Here is a 27,123-nt window from a genome sequence, read left to right on the forward strand (position 1 = left end):
TACTATGGTACATACTTGTAAGCTTTGTATCATGTTGCAAAAGCATCTACGCTGTTGTTTGTTCTTGGCATCCTGTCATATGTTCATTGCTAGACCTTCCAAAGTTGTATGGGCAATGTGCAAGAAATGCCAAAGGTATAATGCGCTGTAACTGAGCTTTGTTATCATTGTGCATGATGGGCTATCATTTTCTGGTATAGATTGTAATCTGGCTTTACACTCATTTCACACTTCCCATAAGTTTAATCACTGTACTTTCTGTTAAGTCGATCTATTTGTTACAATCCACTATTTCAAGACCACCACATCTACTTGTCCCTGTACAGACCATTATGAGGGCTAGCTAAGATTTATAGCATACAGAAATGAGAACTTTGTCAATGGAGAAACAAAATAGACAACTAGTTTCAATACATTAACTCTGCCAAAAGCAGTTGATTTATCAATGGAGAAATGAAACCAGTTATTTGATCTTTTATGGCAAAATTGCCTTACGGACAATTAGTTACACAGCAAAACTGCTTGTGGCAAAGCTGTCTGTGGCAAAGATGTTTGCAGCGAAGATACCAGACACAGTTAAGGAATTGCTAAAGTAACTTATCTTCCAGGCTGTTCTTCAAATAAAGGTGAAAATTTGTGCCCTGAGCAAAAGAAGGTGCTTATAACAAGTTTGGTAAATGAATGAGAACTATAGCTCTTGTTACCAAGAAAAATCACACTCAAGCCAGTTCAAAGGGGGGATCTGCAGAGGTGAAACTAGGATCCAGGAGCAGGTGGACTTAGATCCTCAGAGCCAGAGCTGGTCCAGATGCGGCTGTCCAGTATGTATACAGCACCTAGGCAATGTGTTTTGGGCATAAACCAGCCTAGCTTGTCATCCCTATCTAAGCCTTCTTGTTCTGTGTGATAGGGAAAATCAGGACTGACTGGTCGACAAAGTACTGAAGGTAAAGAAAACTAATCAAAAGCCCATGAAAATGGAGATTGTGGAATCAGGTTATTCCTAAAGCATAAAGTGTTAGCTTTTCAGCCCCAGGAAGTAAAGTGATGGGCCAGCAGCCATATGGTGCATTCATGGCAGCACTGATTCTAGAATTCACACTCCTAGTTCAAACATGCATGATTCCAGAACTCAACAAATGAAAGTAAAGTTTGAGGCAACAAAACTCTGAACTTTTACTTTCCAGAGTTATTTAGCTCCCTTTAATCTCTGGAAATCTGTAAGCTTAATTTTACTGTCTGGCTTTTTTAAAAACTAAGCATTTTCTGCCCCAAAACAAACAAAAATCCCCAGGTTATTCCCTGTTTTAAGAGGAAGTGAAGGGGCGCCTGGGTGGCTCAGTTGGTTAAGCGACTGCCTTCGGCTCAGGTCATGATCCTGGAGTCCCGGGATCGAGTCCCGGGATCGAGTCCCGCATCGGGCTCCCTGCTCGGCAGGGAGTCTGCTTCTCCCTCTGACCCTCCTCCCTCTCATGCTCTCTGTCTCTCATTCTCTCTGTCTCAAATAAATAAATAAAATCTTTAAAAAAAAAAAAGAGGAAGTGAAAACAGCAAAAAAGATCATGTAAATTAAAACATCTTTTTATATAGTTCCAGTTGCACATGCAATTTAAAACACAGTGATAGGCATTTGTCAAAACTCATCACATGGTCCACTTATGTACTATATTGTTTTTAAAAAACTATTTCTTTCCCTTTTCTGTCCTGGTTCTATATTCTAATTTGATAGAAATCAGGCTGAGCAAGCAAGATGGTAGATTTAACCTGTGTCTTCCAATGCCTGAGCCATTCTAAAGAAAAAAGATGCTCAAAATTCTTTGAAAGAAAATGTTCATAGTTGTTAATTCTGGGTGGCAGGAACCTGAGTGTATGTTATATTCATATTTGCGTTATTCTATATTCTATACTTGCAAAAAATTTTTTAAACCAACTAACCTTGAGATCAGGCATTCTTAGCCTTTCTGTGAGCAAGAGTATGTCTTGGTTTACCTGATTCCTTAACATTTAGGGGACTAAGAGGGTGATGTGCCCACAGTCAACCATCCAGTGCACATGATGGCGAATTTCACAGGCGAAGTCACTGAGGGTTTAACCATCGAGTAGGATCTGGAACTACCAGCAGATTCAGACAAATAGCTGAGTGTCTCTGTCTTAGCAGCAGAATCATGCAACCTCCCTACAATACCATCCAAGGAAATTTTGCCTGTACCTAACTTCAGGTTTTGGGGTCTTGCCAAGTATCAGCAGCGTGACCTTAGGTGGGTCACTTGACCTCTCTGGTGCCACGTTTCCTAACTTGCAACATTTGAAAGTTTGTTTTCCAAATGCTTCCACTATAGTACTAATTTCTGCGAGACAATTGAGCTATTTAAAGTTGAGGTGAGCAAATCATGCCAACCAGGTTTTATATGAGGTGATTCTGGGATAATTGTGATGCAGCATGTGTCAGTCGGCATTAGCTGGTGACTCACCTTCCAGCTGCCTCTCAGATTCCCACGGTCTAGAGTAGGCACAGTGGCTGGGCACAGAAACCATTTTTGCTTTGTAGTTCTGTCTTGAGACGCCTGTGGCCTTGACTTTTCCTGACTCATGCAGCCTGTGCTTGAAGTATGATTATAATTTCACTGGCCCAAAAGAAAGCAAGTCAAGAGTACTTAAAGATATAGGAAATCTAACTCTCTGTATTGTTAAACCTGCTTCAGCTACTAATTTGAAGCTCAGAATTTTGTATTTGTGAATCCTTTTAATTTGTATTGGAGTCCCCAAATGATAGGGCAAGGAAAAATGTTAGACCCTATTGATACCAGCACCTGCTATCACCACCACTATTTTACAGAAGAAAGAGAGAGAGAGAAAGAAAAGAGAAAGAAAGAAAAGAAAGAAAGAAGAGAAAGAGAGAGGGAAAGAAACAGAAGGAAAGGGAGGGGAAGGGGGAGGGGAGAGGATGGGAGAGGGGAGGGGAAGGGGAAGGGAGGAAGGAGAACTACAGAGGGAAAGCCACACATGAGTTAGAATTTGTCATGATGACAACATGGTATCTTCTATATTGAGCAAAAGGGAAAAATTATAAAACTATTAAAACTACAAGCCAACATTTTATAATAATTAATGCAAATGAAGGGTATTCTTCCAACTTCTCCCCAACTCCCCTGCCACCACCCAGGCCTGGACAGCTATAAGAGCTCCCCACAGCTTGTCCCCACTCTTGCCCTGCTCCAATCAGAGGCTCTTTTTAGATGAAAGTTGGTGGTGTCACAAGCTCTTTAATAGTTTCTTTCAGGGTACCCTATTCTTCTCCTTCATAGCACTTTCCACAGTTACACTGTTTATTTTATTTGCTTAGTGTCTGCCTCCCCTCAACAAACTCCAGGGTGATATAGACTGAATTTTTTGCCCATCCCCGTATCCCTGGGTACCTGGGCACACCACGAATATCTGATGAAATCAATCACTACCAACGTTAGTCTGCTAACAGCACTACAGGAAACATCTCAAGAGTTAACACTGTCTGTTTTTATATCAGAAATAACTGGGGAATTTGCCTCAGGTAGGCAGGGAACGAATATGGAGAGATAATCAAACAATCCAGAGAAGGGAGGAAATAGTCTCTCTGTCTCAGTCATTCTCTAGGCAACGGCAGAAATGCTGGCCTGAAGGGTCCGTGCCCTAAAATTTCTTATGTCAGAGTATCACCTGATATTCATATCAAAGGCAGACTCTGCTCTGCGTTTGATGATCCTTGCAGGGGACACAGAGGAGGGTTCCTTTGACCCTACGGGGACCTGTGTTATAAGATTGGATCAGCTTGCAAAGTTCAGCAGGATAATAGCAACTGCCATTTATTGGGCACCTGTGTGTGCCAAGTGCTTTGTCCATATTAACCCATTAAATCCTCCCCATATCCCAATGGGGATAAGGGTTTATTAGCCTCAATTTGAAGTTGAGGAAATTAAAGTTCAGGGAGATGAAGAAACTTGCCTAAGCTCACAGCTGGTAAGCAACAGAACTGGGATATGACCAGGTGCTGGAGTCCGTGACCCTTCACCATATTACACGATGCATCGTTATTGCTGTTTAGGTTTCGCACACTTTGACCACCAAAAGAAATACTGCTTCTCTGTAACAGACAGGGATGAACAGAATATAGAGATGCAAATGGCTGGTGGATACAGAACACGTGTGCTTTAGAACTGCTTTTCTACTGTCACAGCACGTTAGACGGGGACCGTAAGCTAAGAGCATTCAGACCCTGGGTACTCAAAGTGTGGTCCATGGACCAGCAGCATCAGCATCACCTGGGAGCTTGTTAGAAATGTGAGCATCTCTGGCCACACCCCTGACCTACTGAATCGGAATCTGCATTTTAACACAATTCCGAGTTTGAGACACACTGGTGAAGACCGGGGATTCTCAACCCACTTACCCTTCTGAGGACAAAAGTATATGAGGACCAGAGTTAGAATCCCTGGCAGTAGGGCTGAGCTTCTGTGGGCTTTTTTAGAGCTTCCCAGGAGAGTCCAACATGCAGTTAGAGTTGAGAACCACTGATCTGGTCCAAACACCCACCTTATTTTTATTTTTCCCTTGTTGTACACTGCAGTTAAAATAAGCAAAGTGACCTACCAAGTATAAGGAAAAGAGTGTGAACTTTAGAGACCACACAGATCAACATTTGGATCCTGATTCTGCCACTAATTTGCAGTGGGAGGCTTTTGGCAAATCAATAGACTCCCTGGGCCTCAGATTCCACATTTATAAAATGGAGCTAACACCCACCTTAGAGGGTCACCGTGAGAAACATCCATGCAAGGCACAGAGGCAAGGACGTGTGTGCACAGCAGGACGCTGACCAATGGGGACTACTCTGACTGCCTGTCAGATCACTTGGGCAGCAGGTGGCTGGCAGAGGAGCTAAGTGCTGAAGCCTCGAAATTCCTGCCCCCGGAGTCCTCTCCAAGTGTACAGCCAATGTGCTAATATGACTTTTGTTAAGACTCTGCTGAAAATGGGGCACCTGGGGGGCTCAGTCGGTTAAGCGTCTGCCTTTGGCTCAGGTCATGATCCCGGGGTCCTGGGATCGAGCCCCACATCAGGCTCCCTGCTCAGGGGGTGAGTCTGCTTCTCCATCTCCCGCTGCTCCTCCCCCATCTTGTGTTCTTTCTCTCTCTCTCTCTCTCTCTCGAATAAATAAATAAAAAATCTTAAAAAAAAAAAAAAAGACTCCGATAAAAAGACGCGGGAAGAAGCAGTTGAAAGGCAGTCTACAGGGAAGGAAGTAAAAAGGGGCCTCCTCTTCCATGTGCTCCCATACCCGCAGCCTGCACCGCTCGTCCCGTCTGTTCCAGCCAGCTGGTGCTAGGGGTCAAAGATGTCTCATCGTTTAGTTAGCATTTTTCAAACATACAAACAAAAACCACTTTCCATACCGCATGTTGATCTATATTTACTAGAACAGGAAATTAACACAGGTGGAAATAGCTCCTCTGGAGAAATGCCTTCACTGTGACGGAAACTAAGAAAACACAAAATGTGGCTTTGCATCTCTACCTGAGAAAGTCCAGGGTTCAAAGAGTGTGGGAAAGGAAAGGTGTTCTCATTCCTGTGTTAGCAGTGTTGTTTTTTTTTTAAACTTTTTTTGTGGTAAAATATACTTACCATAAAATTACCATGTTAACCATTTTTAAGGGTACAGTTCAGTGGTATTAAGTAAATTCACATAACTGTGCATCTTTCTAACAGTTTTCTTCTTATACTTCCTTCGTTTTCTTCTTGCACACACCTACACATATGCATACGCACTATCTTCATGATTTTGAGGCTTTGGAACTTTTCACATATATAATTAGAAATTATCTGAAGAGGGGTCCCAGGGCAACATGCCTTTTCTTCTCATTGGAAGAAAATTTATTTGGTGAGTGACAATCATGTGCCAGGTGCTTTCACATACTTTATTCATAACAACCTATAAGGGAGGGAGGGGGTGTTACACTCATTTTTTACAGATTAGGTAACTGAGGCTCAAGGAGGCAGATCAGCAGGTACACAGCCACGTAGAAAGGACTATGGCCAGCATTCATACTCGTACCTGCAGGACTCCAAAGGCCATGCTCTTTTTTCCTTCTTTTTTAAAGAAATATTTTTTTATTGGGCACCTGGGTGGCTCAGTCAGTTAAGCATCTGCCTTCAGCTCAGGTCATGTCCCAGGGTCCGGGGATCAAGTCCCACATCAGGCTCCCGGCTCTGCGGGGAACCTGCTTCTCCCTCTCCCTCTGTTGCTCCCCCTGCTTGTGGGCTCTCTCTCTCTGTCAAATAAATAAGTAATCTTTTTATGAGTTATTATCTTAAAAAAATACTTTTTGATACCAAAAAATGTAAAGAAAAAATAAAAATCACTAACAAACTCCTCCCCTAATCACTGATCCATATTGAGGTCTTCCTGTCCAATTCTTTGCGTACACCAGTACATTTACTTCCCTGATGTCCCGTTGAATGCGGGACAGGAGAGGGGGATGGCAAAAGGATGTGACAGGGAGGGATGGAACTTCCACGTATTTTTTCCTCTGTATATGTATATGTTGCTTGAATCTTTTACAATAGATGTATTTGCAAATGAGTTGTGCAGTAAATGAATGGAAAATAATTGGAAGTAAGATCCAGAGGGGAAAAAAAAGAATGTATTGATCAACAAGGGAGACTTGTCAACCTAGAAACATTGAAAAAGAAAAGCCCAAGAGGCAAAGATTGGCTCAGAACCAAGAACTCTTTAGGGTAAACAATAAGGCTCAGGCTGATAGGAATGTTTCTAACATAAAGACAGACGCATCAGGCTTTCAAAGCAGAATGTCATTAAACCTCCCTATCACCTAGTAGTGCAGTAGTTTTGGTCTAATTCTGTGCCTGCCAGACAGCTTTCTAAATACAATTTAACTTCCCATGTAATTTGCTTACAGAGTGAGAATGTTCTGGGTAGATTATTATAAATTTTCCAACTACTTGACAATTAAACCTTTCTGCCAATTAAATTAATTGGTTTTCAAATATTTCTTCATTCTCTGAGAGCTCTGTTCGTCAGTCGGCATCACTAAATTCTGTCAACCCAGGATTTGGGTTTGAACTTTCCAAATCCGTAAGTCTGGACTCTGGTTTATGGGAAAGGTCAACTGAATGCCATTCCTTGGAGTACTTTCTAGGCTGAGGGGCAGGAGGATTGCAACAGACATCTCTGGTCTTACACATCCAATATGTGCCAGAAAACACCATTATTAGCACCATTGCTAACATTCCTCAGGTCATGTGGCTAGACAGGGCCAATCTTAGGCCATTTAACAGCAGTACAATGTGGTAGTAGGCCAGGGCAGGTTTTGAAGAGACAGACCCCAGCCACAAACACTGGGGGAAAGCCCCATCCAGCAAGCACAGATGGTATCTGGCTCAGGCATTAACAGAAGTAACTACCAATTTCAACAATCATTCAGCCTCATGTAGTAGAGGTAGGACTGAGGTGTCATGAGGGCTGAGAAGAGCAATGGTAGAAGGGAATCGAAGAGTAAATGATAGGCAGGGATCCAGGCAGGTGTTGACCTCAGGTGAGTCCACCTGCAGGCATCAATACCTGGTACCTAGGCAAAGACTGGGTTTCTTTCTTTCATTCATCATTCATTCATTCATTCATTCATTCATTCATTCAACAAATATTTGTGACATACCTCTTGAGGAGACACTCCTCTATGGGACTCTCATGCTCCTGCATACCTTGTTCAGTATACCAGGGATACAAGGCCTGACTACTCTTCACCTGGGCCGTTTCTCAGGGTTGTGTTGTCAGCAAGCAACCTTGAGGGATGAAGTAATGCCTTCCCCAGGGATGAAGAGCAGGCTTGCTTACTGCTTACTATAAAAGACATGAATTCCCCAAGTTCAGCGTTCCACACCTGCAACACAAACTCACTGCACAGTCTCCATCTGACCCACATCATGTCTCCCGTGAGAACTGGGGGCAAAGGAACTGAGGCAAGCATGCGGATGCTATGCTGCTTGCTGTCCTGGGACTAATAAAGTCCTGTGTTTCTGACCCTGGAGTCTCATGTCTCCTCCAGCATCCAGGGACTAGTAAAAGGCTAACTTACTAGCTTGTAAATTGGGTAAAACCAAATTCCAGACCCTACAGCACCTAGTATGTGCTAGGCCCTATACTGGGTCTTGGGGATAAAGCAGTGTACAAAAACAGAACATTCAAGTGGGGGGGACGAACAATAGATAACAAAATAAAAAAGAAAACAGTAAGAAGTGTTCTGCAGACAACATAAATGGGGTGATGTGCTAGAGATGACCAGGTGCCTATACTAGACTGAGTGGCCACAGAAGGCCAAGAAAAAAGCACCTAGAGGGAAGCACAGAGGCAAGACGAGAACAGCAAGTACAGAAGGCCTGCAGTAGAACCAGCCAGTGTGGCCAGAGGATGGTAGTCACAGGGGAGACGGTTTGAAGGCAGGTCAGTAAGGAGCTAGATCCTTGCCCTGTGAGGCCAAAGCTAGGGATTTAGATTTCTTCCCAGGTGCAAAGGGAAGCCATTGGAAAATTTTAACAAGGAGCATAAATGATCTGATTTAGATTTTTAAAACTGGCTCTAGCTGCTAAGCAAAGACAAATGGTTGCAATGGGCAAGAATGCACACATTTGGGATGTTATTGCATTAGTCCACGTGAGACATAATTATGGCTTAGACAAGGATGGGCAGAGGAATGCTAAATAGAAGTGGACAGATTTGGGCTGAGTTTTAGTATTTTTTAAAATTTTTATTTATTTATTTATTTATTTGAGAGAGAGAGAGAGAGAGCATATACGGGGGTGGGGAGGGGCAGAAGGAGAGAGACAATTCCAAGCAGACTCCCCACTGAGCACAGAGCCCGATGTGGGGCTCAATCCCACAGCCCTGAGATCATGACTGGAGCCAAAACCAAGAGTCAGACAGACTGACTGAGCCACACAGGCGCCCCAGATTTGGGCTGAGTTTTAAAGTTAGAGTTGGCAAAAGTGCTAAAGGACTGGATGGGGGAGATGGGGAAATGGGGTGGAATAGTAGTTAATAGGAATAAGAAAAAGGGAAGAACCAAAGGTGATCACTCCTAGGTTACTCCCCTGAGAAACAAGGTGAGTTCCAGTTGCTGAGATGACTGAGACGAGGGAAAGAGCTGGTTTAAGAGAGAATCCAGCGAGTCTCATGGGTGAAGGCAGACCCAGACGGTTGCTGGGGTCTGGAGTTCTGAGGGGAGACCAGGCTGGAGGTATCATTTCGGGGGCCACCATCACATGGACGGTGTTTAAGTTGTGAGGGGTGTGAGGGGATGAGAAGACTGGGCGAGATGATCTGGATAGCGGAGAGTGAGACTCAGGCCTGCATCGCACAACTACCACATGAAGAACCAGAGCCCAGAAATGGGACTTCTAAGAGTGGCTGCCAAGGTGGGGGAAAGCCTCGAGGATTTGGTGTCACAAACGCCCCAGGAAAATATCACATTCAAGTAGAACAGAGGGGTCGGCTATTGAACATTGCTGAGAAGACTGTCCATCTCCAGTTCCCTGAGAGACAAGCCCTAAGTACTGCTCCAGTTACTGCCTCCAGACCCTGGGACAGTGATATCAAATAAGACGCACAATGCAGCTCAAAGGCAGAGTTTCCATTACACCAGACGAGCGCGTGGGGCTACCTGAGTCCTAGAGTTACAGAGGCTTCTGCTGACAAGAAGAGATGTCCCATCCAGAGTGTGGCACGCTTGCTACCCTTCTCCCTAGACAACCCACCCTTCCCCCCTCCCCCTCCCACCCCCGAGGGGCCGGAGGGCATACCTCTGGGTATGGATTCCCTTATCTGTCCAGCTATGCTAATGCTCCTCATCTTTCAAGGCCTAACTTGGTCCTCCTCATTCAATACACCCCCATCAATTGTTCTGTGCTTCCTTCTATGCTCCTTACATCCTTGATATAATTTAATTCTCGTAGACACACTGAGGTGAATATTATCATTTTCATTAACAAATGAAGAAAGTCAAGCTTAGAGAGGCTAAGGAACTTGCTTAAAATCACACAGCTTGCAAGTGGTGAAAATGGGATTCAAGGCCAGGACTGTGGCCCTTCCCACTGACCTGCCTGCCTGCACATGTGGCGAGGTTAGGGACTCTAAACAGTTTAGCTCAAGGCTGAAAGCAGAAGACAAAAAGGCAAATTACAATCACAAAAGGTGCAACTACATAAACTGTGTCATTACAAGCAAATGACAGTCAGGGGACATGCAAATTGCTATGGAGTTCAAAAGGAGATCAGAAATGCTTCTTGGAAGAGGCAGTGTGTGCAATGGGCCTTGAGAGCTGGGTAGGATTTTGCAGGGCTGAGGAAGCTGGGAGGATGTACGAAGAGAAAGGAGCAGCCACATGGCTCCCCAGTTGCAGTCAGTGCCTAAGTCCAGCCTTGTCCACCTCACCATCCCCTTTACAGGGTTTTCCATCTCTCATATTTCCTTTATCCCTACATCCCAGCACCTAACCCAAGGTCATGCACACAGATGTCCAGTGAATATTTGTTGAGTTCAACAGTGTCCTGTCTGATCTCCTAACTAGTCTCTCCTTTATCTAATCCATCCCTGTACCAGCCAAATGTCGTGGCTAACCCTGCCCACAATTAAACCTACTCCCTCTAGAGAATTTGCCTAGTTTCTGGAAAACTCTATGGGAACGCCCAATAACTCACAGACCCACAAGCTCACAAAGCTGGCCTCAGTTGATATGACCTAACCCAAGGCCAGCCCATTCGTTGGCTGAGCAGCAACCAACCCGATTCTCGAGAGAGAAAGAGAGAGAGAGAGAGAGTGGAAGACCATCCATGGTGGGCACGGCACCACACAGTCCTGGGAAGTTGGGGCTGTGCCAAGATGAGCCCAGCAAGAGAAGCAGAGACATGGGAGCAAGGGGCCCCAAGAGGTGGAGGGAGCAGCCACATGGCTCACCCTTCCAGGTCCCAGTCCTCACTCCTCACCCCACAAGGCCCAGCAACACTCCTTTTCCTGTTCTGAGCTATCTGGGAGATAGCCCCTATGCCTTCCCAATGAACTCCCCTAGTTACTTTTTTCCCTTTCTCAGTTTTAGACTGTATTTATTGACTCCCACCCACCACCGTTACAGCGAGTAACACATGCTTTCTCTCTCTGATTTTCATTCTATGATTATTATTGTCAAGATTTATAATGTTTTTTAAAACCTTTTATTATGTCAATTTTCAAAAGAAGGAAGGGAGAACAATGTCATGAATTTGATGTACCTTCACCAACTCCAACAATTATCCACCCTTGGGCCAATCTTGCTTCATCTATACCCTCTCCTATATCCACATGTGGATTTTTTTAAAGATTTATTTATTTTAGAGAGAGAGTGGGGAGAAGGGCAGAGGGAGAAAGAGAATCTTCGAGCAGACTCACTCCCTGCTGAGTGCCAAGCCCCATGCAGGACTCAATCCCAGGACCCTGAGATCATGATCTGAGCTGAAATCAAGTCAGACGTTCAACCGACTGAGCCACCCAGGCACCCTCCACGTGTGGATTTTTAAAATCAAATCCCAGGTATTTATATCATTTCATTTATATTATTTCATCTCTCTGTGTACTTCAGTATAGAGTATCTAAAGATTGTAACTTTTATATGACAATACTGTTATCACACCTATTAAAATCAGTAACTCCTTAATATAATCAAATACCCAGTCAGATCTCCTATTTCTCTGGTTGATGTATTCTGTTTGAATGGGAATCCATGTGAGATCCTACATTGTTACTGATGAAATGGTTACATCTCTTTTAATCTATAGATTCTCTCTCCATCTCTTTTCTTTCTCTGAAATTCTTTATTCAAGAACCCAGATTTCCTATAGCACTTTCCTGTAGTTTCATTGCATCTCCAGACGATCACTTAATATAATCTTCTGCACCTTGTATTTCTTTTAAATCTGTGGTCAAGACAAGAGGCTTGATCGAAGTCAGATTTGACTTTTTCTTTTTTAAATGAGGCTGCTTCATAAGTGGTGGGGGTATTGTGTCCTTCCATAATAGGAAGGACAAAATCAATCAATCAATCAATCAATCTCTATTGGTTATGTTATCAGCTGCTGATAGCCCACATCCACTTATTAGGGATTACAGAATGATATTCCAAATTCATCACTCAGTCTTTATTGGCTGGAAAACTTCTATAGTAAGAAACTTCCCCTTTTCAACCATTTGAAGCCTCATTTGAAGGTACATTTTACAAGGGAAAGGTAAGATAAATGCTTATTTTCCTTCATGAGTTTACAAAACAGTGAGATGATTTCTTTGCATCCTCCAAAGTAACCAATGAAGTAACATTTTTTAAAATACCATTATGTATCATGGATTTAAGCATTTTTTATGTATTTCAATCTATTGCAGTTATTATCCTTATTGATGTTCATACCATTTCATCTTGGCCTAGTGAATGCTTATTCAGCTTGATTCCTGGGTCCTTTTCATATGACCTAAATAGTAGTCTTTAATGTTCCAGGCTCATCTCATTCTTTTCCTGCCTTCAACCTAGAATCAACTAGGTCTCTGAGGAACCTTCAATTCTTTTAACGGGAAATAATAATTCAAGACCACTGCCTAACGTTCACTGCAGCATTACAAGCATACCCCGGAGATATTGCAGGTTCCGTTCCAGACCACCACAATGAAGTGAGTATCACATTAAAGCGAGAAGAATGAATTTTTTGGTCTCCCAGTGCATATAAATGTTTACACTATACTGTAGTCTATTAAATATGCAATAGCGTTATGTTTAAAAAAAGACAATGTACATAACTTAATTAAAAAAGTTTATTGCTAAAAAAAATGCTAACCATTATCTGATCTTTCAGCAAGTTGTAATCACTGATCACAGATCACCATAACAAATATAATAATAATGAAAAAGTTTTAAATATTGCAAGAATTACCAAACATAACACAGGGACATGAATGAGCAAATGCTGTTGGAAAAATGTCACCAAAAGAGTTGCTCAACGCAGGGTTACCACAAACCCTCAATTTGTAAAAAAAGGCAGTATCTTCAAAACACAATAAAATGAAGCCAATAAAATGAGGTATGCCTATATTTACAATAGCTAAGACGTGGAAACAACCTAAATGTCCATTGATGGATTAATGGATAAAGGAAATGGGGTGTATATATATATACAACGGAATATTTATACAGCCATAAAAAGGAATAAAATCTTACCATTTGCAACACCATGGATGGTACTTGAAGGCATTATGCTAAATAAAATAAGTCATACAGAGAAAGACAAGTACTAGATGATCTCACTTATATGTAGAATCTTAAAAAAAAAAAAAAAAAAGCTCATTTATACAGAGGAAAGATCAGTGGTTGCCAGAGGTGGGGGTAAAGTGGGTGAAAAGGGTCAAAGGTATGCATTTCCAGTTATAAAATAAACAAGTCATGGGAATACAATGTACAGCATGGTGACTATAGTTAACACTACTGTATTGCATATTTGAAAGCTACTAAGAGAATAAATCCTAAAAGTTCTCATCATAAGAAAAAATAGTTATATGTAACTACGTATGGTGACAGTTGTTAACTAGACATAGTGGTGATCATTTTGCAATATATACAAATATTGAATTATTATACTTTGCAGTTAAAATATAGTGTTATATGTCAATTATACCTCAATAATAATTTTTTTAAAGATTTTATTTATTTGAGAAAGAGACAGAGAGAGTGAGAACACAAGCTGGGTGAGGGACAGAGGGACAGAGGGAGAAGATGCAGGGCTCAATCCTGGGACTCCAGGATCATGTCCTGAACTGAAGGCAAACACTTAACCAACTGAGCCACCCAGGTGCCCCACCTCAATAATAATTTTTTAAAACTAAAATGTTTTTTAAAACATCACAATCTAGGCAATAGGAGCATTCCCTTTATTCTTGAACCAGTTTATATGGATTTTATGCCAAATACACTTTGACTAGAATTTTCAATGCTTCCACCAAAATAAATGACAGAGAAGCAAATTAGATCACACAAATCTGATTTTAAAATCTTCCCCTGTTTTTAGACAATGATGCCAAGACAATTCAATATGGATATAATAGCTTTTTTAACAAATGGTGCTGGGATGATTGCATACTTACATGCCAAAGAATGACTTTTGATCCCTACCTCACACCACATGTTAAAATTAACTCAAAATGGATCAGAGACCTAAATGTAAGAGCTAAAACTATAAAACTCTGGACATCATCAAACTGGACATCATCAAAGTTTAAAATGTGCTTCGCAGGATACCATCAAGAGAGTGAAACACAGCTCACAAATTTTTTTTACAATGTTACATCTAATAATGATCTAGTATTCAAAATATATAAATAATTCTTTTTAATATATATAAATAATTCTTCTAACTCAACAAAAAGACAACCCAAATTTAAAAATTGGCAAAGAATCTAAGTAGACATTTCTCCAAAGAAGATATACAAATGGCCAATAAGCACATGAAAAGATGCTCAACATCATCAGCCATCAAAGAAATGCAAATCAAAGTCACAAGAGGAATCATTGCACACCTCCTAAGAAGGGCATAATAAAAAAGACAGATACTGATGATCATTGGTAAGACTGTGGAGAAATTAGAAATCTCATACATTGCTGGTGGGCAGTTCTCCAAAACGTTAAACATAGAGTATCATATGACACAGCAGTTCTACTCCTAGGTATATATCCAAGAGAAATGAAAACATATGCCCACACAAAAACTTGTATATGAAGGTTCATAGCAGCATTATTCATTACAGGCAAAAAGTAGAAAAACTCAAATGTACATCAACTGACGAATGAATAAACTATGGTATATTCATATACTGGATTATTATTCATCAGTATAAAGAAATAAAGCATGAATACATGCTATAACACAGATGGACCATGAAAATGTTACGCTAAGTGAAAGAGCCAGATATAAAAGGTCACATGTTATACGATTCCATTTATATGAACTGTACAGGATAGGCAAATCTACAGAAACAAAAAGTAAATGAATGGTTGCCTAGTGCTGGGGATATAGGGAGCCAGTGAAGAGTGACTGCTAATGGGCATGGGGTTCTTTTTAGAGTGATGAGAATGTTGTAAAATTGATCTTAGTGATGGTTGCACAACTCTGAACACACTAAAAACCATTGAATTGTATATTTCAAATGGAGAATTGTATGGCATATGAATTATATCTCAATAAAGCTGATATATATGTATATACATACATATATACACATACATGTATGTGTATATATGCATATACATATATGTACCTATGTATACATATATATACATTTTTTACATCTCCCCCTGGTGACTTTGTGCCTCCAGGACTTGAAGCTATATTCATTCATTCATCTGTTTATTCAATACATATTTACTAGGCATCCACTATTGAATCATTCATTTATTCAACAAATATATATTGACTACGTACACTGGGCCAGGCGCTGTTTCAGACACAGAGGATTCAGCAAAACATACAAAAAAACCTAGCCTTTTCATGGATAATAACAGGCAATAAACAAAATATACAGGAGGATTTTATACAGTGTAATACATAGAAAATAACTGATGCTATGGAGGAAAATAAAGCAGGGAAGGCATAAAAGTAAAGCAAGGTCAGTGGGGAAATAGCAGAGGGGAAGGGTTGCAGTTATAAATAGGGTGGTCAGGAAGGGCTTCACTGAGATGAGACATTTGAGCAATGATTTGAAGGAGGTGAGGGAGTGAATCACGGCAGACTTCTAGAGGAAGAACACTCTAGGCAAGGAAAATAGCAAGTGCCAAGGTCCTGGGGTGGACGTGCCTAGTATGTTTGAGGAATATCTGGGGAGTAGAGTCAGTAAGAAGGAAAGCAGACTATGAAGTTAGAGAAATAAGGAGAGAGACAACCTCTACTATTCTTTTGAGGTAGAGCTGGGTAGAGTACGTCCATCTAAGAAGAGCAGAGATTATTCTGGACACCGGTCCCATGAGGGGTGCATATGCAATCACTAAAGTTACAATCACTGGTGTACTGACACACGTTTTGAGTGAATTTTTGAGGAATCCGGAGATTCAGTTGATAAACACAGCTATTATTAAAAATCAAATTTATAATAAATTTACAATTAAATAAATTATGTTAAAAACAGAAGCATTAAGTACTCCCACTTTCCCAATTATTTTGCTACATTTAACTATTATCTAGGCTGCTGAGGTTATTCATGTCCATCGTATCTGTATGGCGGAGATACTAGAAAGGGTGAGCTATGTAGTGCTTCCCCTCTCAACTCTGCATCACGCTCAGTGATGGCGCATTAGCTCGCTTGAAATGGGTCATGGTAGGAGTATTTATACCACAGAAATCAGCAAACGCTCCACATTGTGGTTTGATTTATTGTTTCGTTTTGTCTAGACTTTAAAAAGTGAGGGAGGGTGCCTGGGTGGCTCAGTTGGTTAAGCGACTGCCTTCGGCTCAGGTCATGATCCTGGAGTCCCGGGATCGAGTCCCGCATCGGGCTCCCTGCTCGGCGGGGAGTCTGCTTCTCCCTCTGACCCTCCTCCCTCTCATGCTCTCTGTCTCTCATTCTCTCTATCTCAAATAAATAAATAAAAATCTTAAAAAAAAAAACAAAACAGGGGCACCTGGGTGGCTCAGTTGGTTAAGCGACTGCCTTCGGCTCAGGTCATGATCCTGGAGTCCCGGGATCGAGTCCCGCATCGGGCTCCCTGCTCGGCAGGGAGTCTGCTTCTCCCTCTGACCCTCCTCCCTCTCATGCTCTCTGTCTCTCATTCTCTCTGTCTCAAATAAATAAATAAATAAATAAATAAATTTTTTAAAATAAATAAATAAAAATAAAAAGTGAGGGAAAAAATGCTAGTAGTACAGCTTTAACAAGAAAGTATGTCATATTATGAATCGGTACATAGCAAACAGAACAAAATAGTGAGGAAATACTTTTCCAGTATTTTGAAAACTATTACATAATTTAGCAAAGAAGTCACTCACATCATTGATGACACTGATAAACTAGTGAAATTCTGACACGTGTCTTTGTTTCTTCCCTCTGACCTCACTAGTGTCAACCTATACGTAAGCTGTAACTACACTTGCTCGTCAATTTCAACCTCAGGTTGGTACAGATGGGTGAGCTCAGCAAACAGCAATGAAAACATTCTGAGGGAATCAACGGACTATCCAGAATTTACAGTAAAGAATACTGTATATTGGGATGCCTGGGTGGCTCAGTCGGTTAAGCATCCACCTTCAGTTCGGCTCATGATTCCAGGGTCCTGGGATCGAGTGCCACATCGGGCTCCTTGCTCAGCAAGGAGCCTGCTTCTTCCTCTGTCTCCCACTCCCCCTCTGTGCTTGCTCTCTCTCTGTAAGTAAGTAAAGTAAGTAAGTAAGTAAAGTAAGTAAATAAATAAATAAATAAATCCTTTTAAAAAAAAGGGAAGAAAAAAAAATTCCCAGGGAATCAATTGGCTATATCGAATTCACAGTAGAGTACTATACATTTTTCTTTGTAACGTGTGTGCTACAGGTCATTGCTATCAGTAAGATGTGTACTAAGTGTGTGTGTGTGTGTGTGCTTACATTTATTTTTGGAGAGCTGGTTGTTAAGCATTTACCAGCTACCAGCACTGCTCTGGCTCCAATCCAATGTCAGATCAGTGATTACAGATCTTAGGGGCCCAACAGAGGGAAGAGAGGCTTCTCAGGACAACCAATCAACTGAAAGGGATGGAGTTATTTTGAAATCCTTCTGCTCTGATATTCAGCCTGCCAGGATGGAGGCCAGAAACTCCTTTGCATTTCTAGGGATGGTTACCTGATTTACGGTAGGTGAGTCTCGCTCTCCATTTATGGTAGTGATCCAGTTTCCTTTTCAAATGAAAACTGTTTAAAGTACCAGGGGAAAAAAAGGTCAATTTCCAAAAGGAAAACATTCAGTCAATGATAAAGGTAAAACACAGAAGGGACAAAAATTCACATGGCGGCCTGCAGTTGACCACACTTTGCGCAACACTCACTCAGTGCTGAAGAACAGAGGCTGTGAAGAGCTACACCGGGACTCCTATTCAGGCATTCCTAATGACCCCTGGCTTTTTGAACTTACAGCCTTCATGTCCTGGCCTGGACCACAGGGACCTGAGTCGGTGAGAGGCGGGAAGCCCAGGGCCTGGCACCGGTGCAGCGGACTACAGAGGGGCCCCGGGGAGGAGCCTGGGCTGGGCCGGGCCTCCTCACTGACCCACACCAGGCACCGCCTTCCACCTCCGCTCCCCGAGCTGCTGCGTAAGGTCCATATTCACACACACACAGCAGTTTTGCTCCGTCATTCTGTGATGGCCTGGACACAGCGGCCGGCGCCCTCTGGCCGTGACTCAGCACGCCCAGACCAAAGCCGCCTTGCTGCTCAGGGCTGTTCGGGGCTGCTCGGGCAGCCAGCTGCCCCCACGGGACAGAAGAAAACTCCCACTACCCCCCAGTGCACTCTATGAGTTCTGCTTTTTCATCTTTTTTTTTTCTTTTTAACTTCCCTAGGTGGGGGATAAGGTACTCTTCAAGTAGGTAAAGTAAACTTTAATAGATAAATACAGTTAAACATTGGTTGTAAGAGATTTCATCCCTCTGTCTGGGCTTTAAGGGTGGGAGACATTGCTCGTGGTTTAAATAAAAAGGCCTAATGCTTCTCCCAGGTTCCTTCAGCGATGGCCCATCAGAGCCCTGGGGGACGCGTGCCCAATGGCCTCCATCCCCGCCCGCGGAGTTTTGACCAGCTAGGGAGGGGACCAGCTGTCGATAGCACAGTGCCGTCTGACTGCCGCCAGACCCGGTCTCCCCCTTTTGCTCTCTGCTGGCTCTTCTCTGTGCTGGGCAGTTTGGCTTGCAAGGAAGGGACATCAGTCGAGTTCTGAGGTGACAGGCATTTACTGTCATTATCACGACGGCGGCAGCAGCCGCGTGAGTGGGCATTTGTGCCAGGTAGACCCCACTGTCTCCCCACCCTTCACCCTACCCGCCCCCCCTCTGGGCCGTGGCAGGCGGACTTCTGTATTGTGCACCCACCTCCCTGCCTTGCGCTCTCGCCTCCAATTGGATTGGTCTTTGGGTGGCATGGGCAGGAGATGAGAGGGAGGGAGGAGAGGGCTTGGGGGTCTGTACCCCCTCCACTTCTTCCCTGGATGGCTGACTGGCCCAGCTGCACGCTTGTCCAGAGCCCACGGTTCCTGTCCCGCCGCCCTCTCTAGAGACTGGGTGTCTGGTAACTGCCCCTTCCTCGCGCCCTCAAGCCAGGAACGGTAAGGGCTCTTGCAGGGGCTAGCCCCAGGGGACTCCGCCATCCCTTGCTGCTGTCCCTGCACCTCACCCACACCATTTGTCCATGGTCCATTCCACTCTCCTCAGTTACCCAACGGAGGGTCCTGCCCAGACCCAGACTGCTCCCTGGGCACCTGGCTTCTCTCTACATCCTCTATCCTTTAACTCATGCAGTCGTCACAACAATTCCACTAGGTGGACACCCATATTAGCCCAGTTCACAAAGGAGGAAACTGAGGCACAGAGAGGGCAATTAACTGCCCGAGTTCACACAGCAGTAGGCGGCAGGGCCGGCACCCAAACCCAGACAGTGCAGCTCCTGACGCCATTCGGGGTCAGGACGTGTAAGGGAATAGCAGCGTAGGTGTCTGTCTTTGGCCCTGAGAGCACAGGGCCAGCCAGACACTTAGGCCGCCGGAGTCTGGGGTGGAGTGCAGAAACGGAAAGATCCTCCAGGCCACTCTGCGGAGCCCTCCCTATCTCACAGCTCCCAGGACTGCCGCATCACTGTGACTCAGCCACATTGCCTCTGCCCACCCTGTCACCAGCACCCTGCTCCTCTCCGCTCTCTGCTTTTTTTAAGATTTTATTTACTTATTTATCTGAGAGAGAGAAAGTGCGTGGGGGGGGGGGGGCAGAGGGAGAGGATCTCAATCTGGGCCCCCACCCCCGCCCCCACAGTGTGGAGCCCGATGGAGGGCCCGATCTCAGGACCCTGAGATCACTACTTGAGCCGAAACCAAGAGGCAGTGCTCAATCCACTGAGCCCCCCAGGCACACCTCTGCTTTCCATCTCTTGTCCTCACTGCTTCTGCCCAGGGCCTTCTCTGTGTGTCCTTTAATTTCTACCCTCCACCAACTGCTGCTGACACCTTCAGTGGAGGGTCTGCTTGATTGGGTCAGTCACCAGTCAGTCTGTTCCGCTCCGAAAGTCACTGGCCTGGCCCTGGGTCAGAAGCTGCGTGGTTACCACAAGGGGATGGGGGTCCTGTGGAAAGCCACCAACAGCCCCCACTGTAGGATTGCTGCACACAGAGAACACAGGAACATACAGAAGCTAGAGTCTGCACAGCTGGCGCTGGGGCAGAGATCCAGGCTTCTCAGGGGGGAGGAAGAATAGACCTTCTCACCACTCCTCGGGAGGCCCTGGCTTCATGCTGGCTCTCCTTGAGAGCAAGAAACTGATGCCAAATAACCCTCGCACATTACCACGAGCTAGGTGAGGCAAGACTCAGCTTCTCAGAGCACCCCAGCAGACTTAGGCCTCAGGCCTGTCCCAAGTCCATCCCTGTAGACATCTACCCTGGTCGATGGGTATGGCCAGAGTGGGAGGGTCACCTAGTACCGAATGACAAAACCAGGCTGGTCGCACATAAGAAGCCACTCCGGGCCCCTTCTCAGACCTCTCCAGGTATAGCAAGCAACCAGATCCTGATAGATTCCTCTGGGTACATTCCTCATGCGCCCTCCACTCCAGTCTCCCGAAACTTTCCACAGGTTCTAGACATAAAGCATTCATGACTCAGGATGCCTGGGTGGCTCAGTCGGTTAAGCGTCTGCCTTTGGCTCAGGTCATGATCTCCGGGTCCTGGGATCAAGCCCCATGCTCAGCAGGGTGTCTGCTTCTCCCTCTCCCACTGCCCCTCCCTGTTCCCCTCCCCCACTTGTGCGCACTCTCTAATAAATAAATGAAATCTTTATTTTTAAAAAAAAAAGCATTCATGACTTCCTGTCTGCCCAAACCATTCCCTCAGCCCCGAAGGTCTTCCTCCACTTACTTCCAGCAAATTACTTTCTCTTTAAGAAAACTCCCCAGATACCCCAAACTGGATCAATTGTCCTATCGCCTGTGCCCCCACTTCTTCGTTCTTTGGAATAGCACTCACCATGTCCCACTGCCAGGTTTTAGCTGCCTGTCTCCTCTCTTAAACCATGAGCTCCTCAAGAACAAGGCTAGTGTCTGATTCATTTTTATATTTTAGGGCCCCTCCCCAGAACATGAACATACTAGATGGCCCCCAAGTGATATAGATAAATAAGTGATAAAGAAAGACAGATAAGTGATATTAAAGAAATGAATAGATGAAGAGCCAGGAACATAACCAGAAAGTAGCAAATAGGAGGGTGACTGTTATTTCCCTGCAGGGAATGGTGATGAGGGATGGGGAGGAGGGGAACAGGCAAGGAGGGAAAGCCAGCGCAGGGGTGTGAGATCAGCTGGTCACCATGTGGGCCTCGGGGCCTCATCTTGCTGGAAGCTTCTGAGGAGCCACACAGAAGGACCTCACAATTGCCCACCTAATGGACAGAACGGGGGGGGGGGGGATCTTCACCCTTCAGTCCCATCCCCCATTGGTTGAAGTTTGCCCCACAGCATGGCGGGTCCCTCACACATCCAGAAGGCAACCAGGAAGCAAGTGTGTCCACACTGCAGGGTCGGGGAGACACCAGGCAGCAAATGAGTGATTCTCGGCGCCACTAAAGTGAGAGCTGTTGGGCCGCAGGTGCAGAGAGCTGTCTGCCACGGCAGTGGCTAGAGCAGCAGCTGGGCCAAAAGGAGGCAAAGCATCCATGCGGGTCTCTGGAAGGCACAGATATTAAGGCTGGAAAGGCCTGCTGAAGGTTATACTGCAGAGGGCCTTGAAAATCAGTCCTTAAGGCTTAACTGGGTAGGCTTCCCAGAACCGCCGTGAATTTCTGTGCAGTGCAGAATATAAATGGCAGCACCAAGGGGTGGCTAGAGTCAGTTGTGGTCCCCTCCCTCCTAGGCCAATCTGCCCTCTCCCCAGACCTCTCCAAATAAACCTAGAATTTAGTGAAAACCAGTCCGAGTGCTGTACCCTGACTCCCATCAATTAATGGCCATGCCTGAGCCCCTCGAGGAGACCGAAATACTAAGCCCCAGTTGGAGCTGCTGCCTCCCCCCCTCCCATGAGGAAATCCCTATATTTTTAAATACTGAGCTCTCTGTGTACATCTTTAAGATCTAAGGAAAGAGGAGCTTGGGAACCTTTAAGAAAAAAGCCAGTCACGAGAGATTCCTGGTTGCAACCCACCAGCATTGTTACCTGCTGAAGAAATAGTTCCATTCTAATTTCCAAAAAGGTTTAGAGAAATGATAGGTGAAAGGGGGAAGGAAAAAAAAAAAAAACCCTTCAAATTGGTGAAGAATCAAGAGGAATGCACCTGGAAAACGCCATGACATTAATTTTTCAACTTCTTAAACAACTCTATTAGGACCTATACAATGAGAGCTGGCCTTTGGTGCACCTAACACTATGCATTCCCTATCTTAGCTCCAGACTCTGGTGGCACATTCATCTGAATCTCCTCCACAGTAGCTTTCTTTGTCCTTTCTAAACTGGATTTTCCTGAACAGTCCAAGATCAAAGGCAAGAGGATAGATTAAGATGTATTTTCTTGTGTGAGACATCGCCTGGATCACCAAACACAGAGTTCACCAAATGTTTTGAGTGGTGATGACACCATGCAGACAAGATTACAGAGTTCTGGTGTGATGTTTAATTAAAACTTTTCATCTGATCAAGGGCACCGTCACTGGTGGTGACAATGTAAATTACCCATCACCCAGAAATTCTGCTTCTGGGAATTTATCCTGAGGAACTAATAAAGAATGTGGGGAAAGATTTAGCCACAAGGATATTCACTAGACTGCTCTTGAGAAGAAAATTTAGAAACAACGTAAGTCCCCCAAAGAGGGGGATTAGCTAAAGATAGTACCATCATTCAGTGGAATTGTGTTCCCTGCTGCCATCAATGTAAACACTGTGTGTGTGTGTACATACACACCAAGAGACATGTTTATAAATTATGCTCTGACATAGAGTGAAAAGAATCTGTGGTATTCCCCAGATTTGGGTAGATGGGATTAGGAGCATGTTAAACGTTCTCTTTGCTTGATTTTTTCCATTCTGAGCATGAACTGCTTTTGTACTATAGAAAGAATAATTAAAGAAAAGTCCTACCCAGGGGAGTCCCATTGCTCGTGGACAAGGTGGTCAGAATCTCCCTCTTTTTCCAGGCTCAGCTCATGGACTAGTTTAGTCTAATAGATATTTAACCAGCTTCACTAGGCCATGCCAAGCCCTGCAAATTTGGGGGGACACAATGGTGAAGGTGAGGTATGGTTCCTGGCCTTGAAGGACTCCGGTCAAGTAGGAGCACATATACCTCAACAGAAACTCATCAGCAACCTAAGGGGAGCCTAGGATTTGAAGCGCAACTGCGCCCCCCAACCCCCAAGATCAGATACTACAGTAAAGTGCTTTGAAAGGCAGCACTGTACTAACGTAGGCTCCCAGACTCCTCCTCCCATCAGAGCCTCCCATCAGAGGGACCAGCTCGCAGGAAAAGCTAAGTGTTCTCATGAGATATAGTATATAGAGTGTACCCCATGTGAGGAAATGGTTATAAGCCTCTTTTTGGCAGCCATATGTAGGTAGAATTTGAGTAATGCTGTGGTCAGCCTTCTAGCAGCAATACCCTTCTGATATAGTAATATTTCCCTCCTAAGATTCCCTCCTATAGAACAATACTACAAGACACTATATTAAAGAAAGATATTCCACTTTCCTTTATACTAGATGTTTTAGATCTGATCTGAGTTTCAAGTGTGCCTTTTTTTTTTAAATTGCAGTTGCATGTTGCCCCCTCGTGTTCATCTGTATTATTGCACCCTGTTGTAAGGTGTGAGGAAGAAGTGGAGGGAGGTCTGGGCCCTTGACTTCCCAGAAGGGGAAAAATAAATGTAGTGGATATGTGATAGGGCTTGCAAAAGTACACAGATAATAGCCACTTAAACTGTAAAATATAAGCCATGGCTCTATTTTTTCTGTAACAGTATAAAATGTTCTAGTTTTTGGTCGGAATAATAAGAGGTAATATTTAGTGTACACTTACCGGGTGCCAGGCACGAAATTAAGTGCATTGCATTTGTTACCTCACTTAATGCTCACAACAATCCTGAGAGGGGAGACCTATTAGTTGCTCGGAGCTCACAATTCAAGGGAGGAGATAGACATAAAATGTCACATCAAAACAAAGCAAACAAAGCCAAAGGGCCTATGATCTGCAGAGAGAGTACTGGAATGAAGAGCCAGAAGCAGATGGCAGGGGCTGTGTTCCATAATCTTGTTACATTCACTGTCATGGATGATGCCTGGATGATGTGCTTTCAGTCTACCCTCAAAAGTAAACCATCTTGAGGCACCTGGGTGGCTCAGTCGGTTAAGCGTCTGCCTTCGGCTCAGGTCATGATCCCAGAGTCCCGGGATCGAGCCCAGTATCAGGCTCCCCTCTCTGCTTCTCCCTCTGATTCCCACCCCACCATGCTCACTCGCTCTCTCTCAAATAAATAAAATCTTTATTTAAATAAAGTAAACCATCTTTTCTTAACAGCTTTACTGAGATATAATTCACTTATCTTACAATTCACCCACTTAAAGGGGACAACTGAATGGCTTCTAGTATGTTCATAGAGATGTGCGACACCAGGGTCAATTGTAGATCATTTTTATCACCCCTAAAAAAAACCCACATATCCATTAGCAGTCACTCATTTCCCTAAACCCCACTGATCCTAGACAACCACTAATACACTTTTTGTCTCTATGAATTTGCCTATTTTGCCTATTCTATATTCTTTAACAACAGAATCACGTAATACAGGGTCCTTTGTGACTGGCTTCTTTCACTCAGCATATTTTCAAGGTTTAGCCATGTCACAGATGGGTAAGTACTTCATTTCTTTTTACTGCCAAATAATATTCCGTTGTATAGATATACCACATTTTATTTTTTTTAAGATTTTATTTATTTGACAGAGGGAGAGACAGAGAGAGTGAGCACACAAGCAGGGGGAGCGGCAGGCAGAGAGAGGGGGAGAAGCAGGCTCCCTGCTGAGCAGGAAACCTGATGTGGAACTTCATCCCAGGACCCTGGGATCATGACCTGAGCCAAAGGCAAACGCTTAACCGAGCCACCCAGGCGCCCCGGATATACCACATTTTAATGATCAATTTACCGGTTTATAAACATTTGGATTACTTCCATGAATAAGGCTCATATGAACATTCATGTACAAGCTTTTGTGTGGACATGTTTTCAGTTCTCTTAGGCATATTTCTGGGAGTGGAATTGTTGGGTCATATGGTGACTCCATGTTCATCACATCAAGGACCCGCCAGACTGTTTTCCAAGGTGACAGCACCATTTTGCATTCCCACCAGCAGTATATACGAGTTCCAATTTCTCCACGTTCCTCCCAACACGTGTCTTTTTGACTACAGCCATCTTAATGCGTGTGAGGTAGTGACTCGTGGTGGTTTTGTTTTGTATGATGGCTAATGATGTTGAATGTATCAAACCATTTCCTTTTTTTTTTTTTTAAAGATTTTATTTTTTTATTTTTTTTTTTTATTTTTTTTTTAAGATTTTATTTATTTGACAGAGAGAAACATAGCGAGAGGGAACACAAGCAGGGGGAGTAGGAGAGGGAGAAGCAGGCTTCCCGCTGAGCAGGGAGCCCGATGCGGGGCTCGATCCCAGGACCCCGGGACCATGACCTGAGCCGAAGGCAGACGCTCAACGACTGAGCCACCCAGGCGCCCCAAAGATTTTATTTATTTTTTAGAGAGCGAGAGAGAAACAGCATGAGAGGGGCAAGGGTCAGAGGGAGAAGCAGGCTCCCCGCTGAGCCGGGAGCCCGATGTGGGACTCGATCCCAGGACCCTGGGATCATGACCTGAGCCGAAGGCAGACGCTTAACCATCTGAGCCACCCAGGCGCCCTCCTTTTGATACCAGTAATATGGTAGCCGCACAGGCCAAATTCACATAGTCTAGTCTGATTTTTATGAAGGGTCTCAACATATTGGTAAAATAGGAGTAAGGAACAATCAGAAGAGATGGGAGTTGAAAATTCTAAAGATGGCAAGTCATGAATTCATTCATTGATTTGAGCCCCTGTTAGAGAGAAGAGACTGTGTGGGGTGCTGGAAACAGGGCAGACAGCCACACAGTAATAGTTTCTGCCCTTGTAGAGCTTCACATTCCATCAGGGGACACTGACCAAGCAACTATGTACATAAGGAAGTGATTACATTCATGAACAGCTCTGTGAAGGAGAAGTAGCAGAGACTCTGAGATATAGCAGAGGGTCCTGACCTCGTCTAAGGGCTCAGGGAAGTGACATCTGAGTGGACATCTACAGGATGAGTTCAGGGTCAGAAGAGGGGGTGGTGGTACAGGCTGAAGTGGAGGGGGCCATGCGGGGGGGGGAAGCTGAGCAAGCGGGAGGGACAAAAAGGTGGTCGCTGTGGCCTGTGGCCGCAGTACAGACATCAAGGAAAGCAGGCTGGAGTCACAAGCCAGATCACAGGAGGTATTACAACTTGTGTTCAGGGTTTGACCTTTCTCCCAAAAGCAGTAAGAAGCCACTGTTTGAGGGTTTTAAGTTGGGGAGCTGGATGATAGGATTGGATTTGCACTTTTATTTTATTTTATTTTTAGAAACATTATTTCATTTTCATTTTTTTAATTTAAATTCAATTAATTAACATATAATATATTATTTATTTCAGGGGTACAGGTCTGTGATTCATCAGTCTTATATAATACCCAGTGCTCATTACAACACATACCCTCCCCAATGTCCATCACCCAGCCACCCCAACCCTCCAACCCACCTCCCCTCCAG

General features: G+C 44.1%; 1 long non-coding RNA gene across 2 annotated transcripts; it reads left to right on the top strand.

Moving 5' to 3' along the window:
- Positions 1-2,952: 2,952 nt before the first annotated feature.
- Positions 2,953-24,985, top strand: LOC135363858 (uncharacterized). Of its 2 annotated transcripts, none has more exons than XR_010410082.1 (3): positions 2,953-11,608; positions 12,564-12,733; positions 17,160-24,985. It is a non-coding gene; the product is annotated as an uncharacterized LOC135363858 (long non-coding RNA). The 2 variants fall into 2 exon arrangements; XR_010410081.1 differs by having other exon boundaries at positions 12,597-12,733; positions 17,160-24,984.
- Positions 24,986-27,123: the final 2,138 nt, after the last annotated feature.

Source organism: Mirounga angustirostris, unplaced genomic scaffold (assembly GCF_029215605.1).
Source record: "Mirounga angustirostris isolate CCGP_5_RB_7025 unplaced genomic scaffold, mMirAng1.0.hap1 SCAF_1, whole genome shotgun sequence".
Lineage (NCBI taxonomy): Eukaryota > Metazoa > Chordata > Mammalia > Carnivora > Phocidae > Mirounga > Mirounga angustirostris.